Source organism: Mytilus trossulus, chromosome 3, assembly GCF_036588685.1.
Source record: "Mytilus trossulus isolate FHL-02 chromosome 3, PNRI_Mtr1.1.1.hap1, whole genome shotgun sequence".
Taxonomy (NCBI): domain Eukaryota; kingdom Metazoa; phylum Mollusca; class Bivalvia; order Mytilida; family Mytilidae; genus Mytilus; species Mytilus trossulus.
The window spans coordinates 53087688-53093687 of NC_086375.1; positions in this window are offsets into that span (position 1 = coordinate 53087688).

The following is a 6000-nucleotide window of genomic DNA, read 5'->3' on the forward strand; positions in this document are numbered from 1 at the left end:
TTAGTAGTTTAACAAATTTTAAACTTTTCAATGATTGTAAGACTTTAATGTCTGTCAAAATTCTACGATGACAATATTTGATTGTCAAGTTTGATTTTTCGGGGAATGTATTGGTTATAAAAGGCTCCGGGTGCATTAATTTCTCGCTGCATCGGTGGCCTTCGGCTGCTGTCTGCTCTTTAATTTGGTCGGGCTGTTCTCTCTTTGACATATTCCCCGTTTCCATTCTCAATTTTATATTTTATGTTTTACTTTGTTCTGTATTTGTTTTGCCGTTATTGTGTTTTCTCTCTCATTTACCTGTTTTGGTTGATGGTATCTCAACGAAATGATTTTCTGTTCCTTATATATATAGAATACAATTTAAGAAAAGATGTAGGCTTTAGTGTCATGTGATTTTCTCCAGAGTAAAGTTTTTCAACTTTGCATTTCTCTAAAATATCACAAACAAAGTACTCATTGTTTAATACAAAATTTATCTAACGCGAGAAAAAGATAAATTACGCGTCATACATTTCTAAATCAATTCTTTTAATATCAATTGGAGAAATAAAATAAAATAAAATAAATTCGTCAATGTAATGGATATTATTGCTTTGGACAATATTGTATCAAAATTGAGAAAGTTCTATATGTAGTACTCTCATCCTGTGACGGTCGGTGACACATTACGATGCCGTGACACACTATAAATGTCAAATGAAAATCAATGAAGTAGTTAACATAAATTAACACATTCTAAAATATTTGTATTCTCTTCTTCGGTTAAAACGAGCGTATTTCTTTTCAAAATATTGTCTTGGCATACATACAATACGGAAGCGCTTGGGACAATTGATTTTTGATTTTTCAAAAGACTGTTCTGTAAACCATGATGTTTTTTCTTTATGAAATAATGTCCATTAATTACAGATGTTCCTTCAGGGAAAGTTTGGCCTTCTTTTACTTTAAGGGTCCCTATACTTTAGAGGTAGGGTTCATTCATGGTAATTGTTAGGTTAGAGGATGTTTTAGGTTAGGGTTAGGTTTTATGGTTAGGGGGGTGTTACGATTTGGTATGGGTTAAGGAAAGATTTGGAGTTTAAAATAGTTTAGTAATGCTTTATAAGTGTTGGGACCCCTAAAGTAAAAGAAGGCCTTTAGTTGACCTCCACTCATCAGTTTCTTCTCCTGATGACATAATTATGACTCCCCGATGTAGCTTTAAGGAGGAAGAGACAATTTTCCTCATCATCACACAAAACTGCAGGAATTTGACCGGTCTACTTTGACTTCTAACGAAATGCCAACTAGACTCCGTAAAAAAACAATATAGTCACCCTCAAGGCACCCGTCGCAATAACACGACACGGTTCGAACTAGTACCGTTTGTAGATATTTTGCCAGTTTCTACTCGATGTATGATGTATGCCCTAAATTGGTTTAAACGATTTTCTATCTCTAGGAATTTCTTCTACATATTTAGAAATTCTTCGTTTGCAAGCATATAACCATGGTTTTGTTAATCTTGACTGCGTGAATTGAAACAGTTATATATATACAGCCGAACATATCTGAAATTGTCCGCGTATAACGGCAATATCTGCTTGTTTTTTTCAAAAGTCCACCTGCGGCATACTGTGGACCCTTTCTATGAATACTTTCAAAATAATTCATAATTATTTGTTTATATCTAAATTCAGCCACAGATTACTACTAGGGTACCATTGCAATGACCTATAACTACATTTGTCTTCGTCATTAGAACTTTTAAGTCTTACTAGTGGACAGATGTCTCATTGGAAACCACACTACATCTCCTTATTTATATATTTCTAGTAGTATTTTGTTCTACTATTATATTAAGTATATGGCGTTAAAGAGCTTGCGTGTTGAGGTGAATAATTGACATGCCAACCTAAATATCCAACATGTTGATTTTATGTCCAAAACTTTCTTCGTCTATATCTATGTAAGGCAATATAAAGTATCGATGATTTTTATTTGATACATATATGCTATTAAAATATTAATCATATTAAAAACGGAAAAATTTCCACCTATGTATGGAAATATTAATATCCAATTAGCTGTATGTAAAACATATCTCCGTATTTGATTGTTTACATATCGATATGTGTCCGTGTGTCCGTAATCGTATACATGTATGTAATAACACAATGATGTATACGAATATCCATTGTGTACGATATGCTAGTTATATTTGAGGCGATAATAATGTTCTCCACTGAAGATATTAATTTTGTATATACATGTATAATTTTTGTTCCTGTTGGGTTTCTGTTTCATTAGTTTTAACAAAAAACTACATGAAAAAAAACTTTTTAAAGAAAAAGTATATTGAATTCCGAATTTAAAAGTTTTAGATGTTTTTATAACAAAATAAATACGTTTCAAAAACGCCATAACGCAAAAAACGGGTACATGTAATGGTGAACGTCAAAAACGTCAAATAAGCGACGCTGTGACATTTTGGTAGACCACCATGTGACCACTGTATTTTGATAATTTGTACATTAATCTTTATCCTATTTATATCGAAATTTTCTTTCGGTTTGAGAATTTCCGATTATCACTTAAATTTTCTTCTTAATTATGCAGTTTTCACTTATTTTTTAAAGATTTGTAACAGCTTGTTTTTAGTATTTTAGAAAAAAATGAAGATGCCATTTTTGTGACATTTTGGTAGACACCCTTCCAACGCATAAGTAATCGAAATAAATTGACAGAAATATAAACGAATGCATACTACCGTTTCTCTTTTATTAGGAATTTATCATATTGGCTTCATTTCTCCGTTTTAAAATGCACAAACCTTTTTTTTTCTTCGTTTTCTTTAAAAACCATCGAAATTACTAACGTTAAACGTTACTTTAAAGTTTTGTGACAGGAGCCCATGCGGGAACTCATATACAAAATATGATTTTATGTAATGCTAAAAAAGAGACTGTGATATGAATAAATGCCGCTCAGATGTTCTAGATTACCGGACATGTAGTATTTTCTGACTATAGATAACATGCTTTACATATTTTTACTCGGTATTGATAATGTCAAGAAGGGCATATTTGTTCAAACGTTGTTGTGACAGTGTATTTCGGGGCTTTATTTTTGATTACGATGTCGAAGTTCTCATTGAATTCGTTCTTTTAAATTGGGAATGAAGGTTTTTAAAGCATTTTCGAAGTTTGTTTTACATAATGATATTTGATATAAAGAGTTTGATGACAAATAATCTCGCTATTGATCGATTCTCACTTGTTATGCCGCAAAGGGCTTATATTTTTTCTTAAGTGTCTACAAGCTGAAATGGTTTTTCCAAGGTCTACTCGATTCGAAAATGGCGTCGATTGCGTCATACAAATATGACATAACAAAGCCCTAACGTTCCTCTTCCAAATGGTATACAACTTTTATATTTTATTTACTTGTGGGTATACGAATTTGGAGGAACCCTCAAAAACAATATTAGTATGTTACCCGTCTACACGCAAAAACATATGATTTGTCTCGTTTGTGTTTGGAAATCTTATTGACAAAAGTTAATAAAAACTAATAAGCCACCGTAAAAATAATGTTTTAAGTGCTCCGAAGATTTTAACACAAAAAAACATTTGATATTCCCGGTATTTTTCTTATTTTAAGCCGATTATTGGTCAGTGGTGCATGAAATCAGAAAACGTCACCAACATCGAGCGTAACGTCGCTGCACAACGGTGTTGTAACTTGTTTTGTTAGCACTGTAAGTTGATGATTCGACATTGAATGTTTCGTTTACCTATGGCGTCAAAAAGATGACAATGCAACATTTTTGTTTGATATCGATCTATTGTTAGGATAGTTAATTTTCAAAAACAATTTATTTTGAAAGATTATCATTACTAATATAAATTTTATTTTTGAAAAACCAAGTGTTGCGTTTTCATTGGCACTCAGTATATATTACAACTCGTCTAAACATCAACCCAACAATGTTAGATCTGTAAATTTGCTTTCGCAAATTTTTTGTTGTTCCCTCGCCGGGATTGGAACCCATTCTACTGAGATATCGAGACACAAAATAGGTTGCAATTCAGCCGCGTCCCGCTAGACCACACGACCGCCTGGGCTTCACAAAAGTAAAGCTTTCGGTGGCCGTGTGATACCTTTCCTCGTCAGTTTTTATCTAGCGGCGTACTACAGTACATGATATATAAGGCATGGAGATGTTATTGGTACAGATCCGAGCTCAATTATCTATAGTAAAGGATCTTACAAATTAATGTAAGATACAGTCACAGAAAATAATTAAATTTATAAGTACGTCTGAGTCGGTGACAACTCTACAACAGATTTATCCATCGGATCGCCATCAATGATGGTGATACATGGCTGTGTACATTATGTATATACAACTAGTCTAAACATCAACCCAACAATGTTAGATTTGTAAATATATATATATGTTCCGGACCATATGAGTATTTGGACCATACGCGTATGGTCAAGACCATATGCGTATACTCATATGGTCCGACCATACGCGTATGGTCCGACCGTACGCGTATGGTCGGACCATATGCGTATAATACTCGTTTGGTTATTAACGGGCCGGCGATATGAGTATTTGGACCATATAGGTATTTTTCTTCAAATTACATTATAAACGTATCAATACAAACACTATCTAAAAAGCAAGATGGTTACATGATAATGTATTAATTTTATAATTCAAAGACTACGTAAAAATTAAATATTGATGTGACAGTTACTTCCACACCGTATCATAGCTTTTTTTTGCATTTACTAGTCCGTGCTGTGCACGATCCTTTTCATTTACATCTTTTGTTTGCGAATGAAAAGTTAGCCTTTTTGCAGCTGCGTACAGTGATACCGAGGTCTTGGGCCATGCCGATATATCTACGATGTTTTAAGAAGCTCTAGATCTCAAATATCGTAACACGACTGCAATACACCATATTCACAAGACAACTTAAATAAAATGTGTTACTTTCAATTGACTTCTTGTATAACAGTTCATTAAGACATTTGTTGAAATATTTTTTTAAGTCGACATATTGCCATTCACTCGTTGTAACAAATCGGTAAATTAACCATCGGTAATGACAATCGGCAATGACCATTGGTATAAAATGTGTTTATGATAGTTTTGACAAGTAAATAAAATTAACTATTTGAAACTTCTAAATTATTTTAGTTAATCTTTTTGTTATGATTATATAAATTAATATAAAATCACCTATATGATAGCGTCTTTTTATTGAACAGTCATACCATATGAAGAGTTGAGACGTATTTAAAGTAAACTGTAACATAGTGTTAATTACCCGGACCATACGCGTACGGTCGGACCATACGCGTATGGTCGGACCATATGAGTATATACCAATATGGTCATGACCATACGCGTATGGTCCAAATACTCATATGGTCCGGAACATATATATATATAAATATTGTTGTAGAGTTGTCACCGACTCAGACGTACTTATGTAACGGAGGGGGTCGGTGACGACACCTCCCGGGACGTGTAGCGGCCAGTACTTCGCCCCTATTCGACCACTGGGATACCTGATATCAGATTATGGCTGAACAACAGACAATGAATCAAACGAAACTATATTTTATTCACAAAAGTACAATAATTGCATGTATTAAACAAAATCGGATCTAAACAGGAGTCAGAAAACTTTCTAAACTGAAGTTCAAAAATAGAGTAATTTCAAACGTAAAATAAAAATGATGTGTTCCCAGAGTTAGTCTTAAAAGTAGAGTAAATTTGCTTCGCGTTGTGTTTTAAAGTAGTGAAATTTGCACCATAAAGGGGTGACTAACTCTGGCGAACTGCACCGAAGTGGTGGCTAACTCTAACTCAAGTGAACTGATACAGTCCGGCGAGTATTTGGAGGCCTGTGCAAGGCCGACTCCGACTGAATATCAAATGATATCCTAAACTTGTCATTAAACAGGAGAACTTTAACATAAAAGGTACTGAAGAAA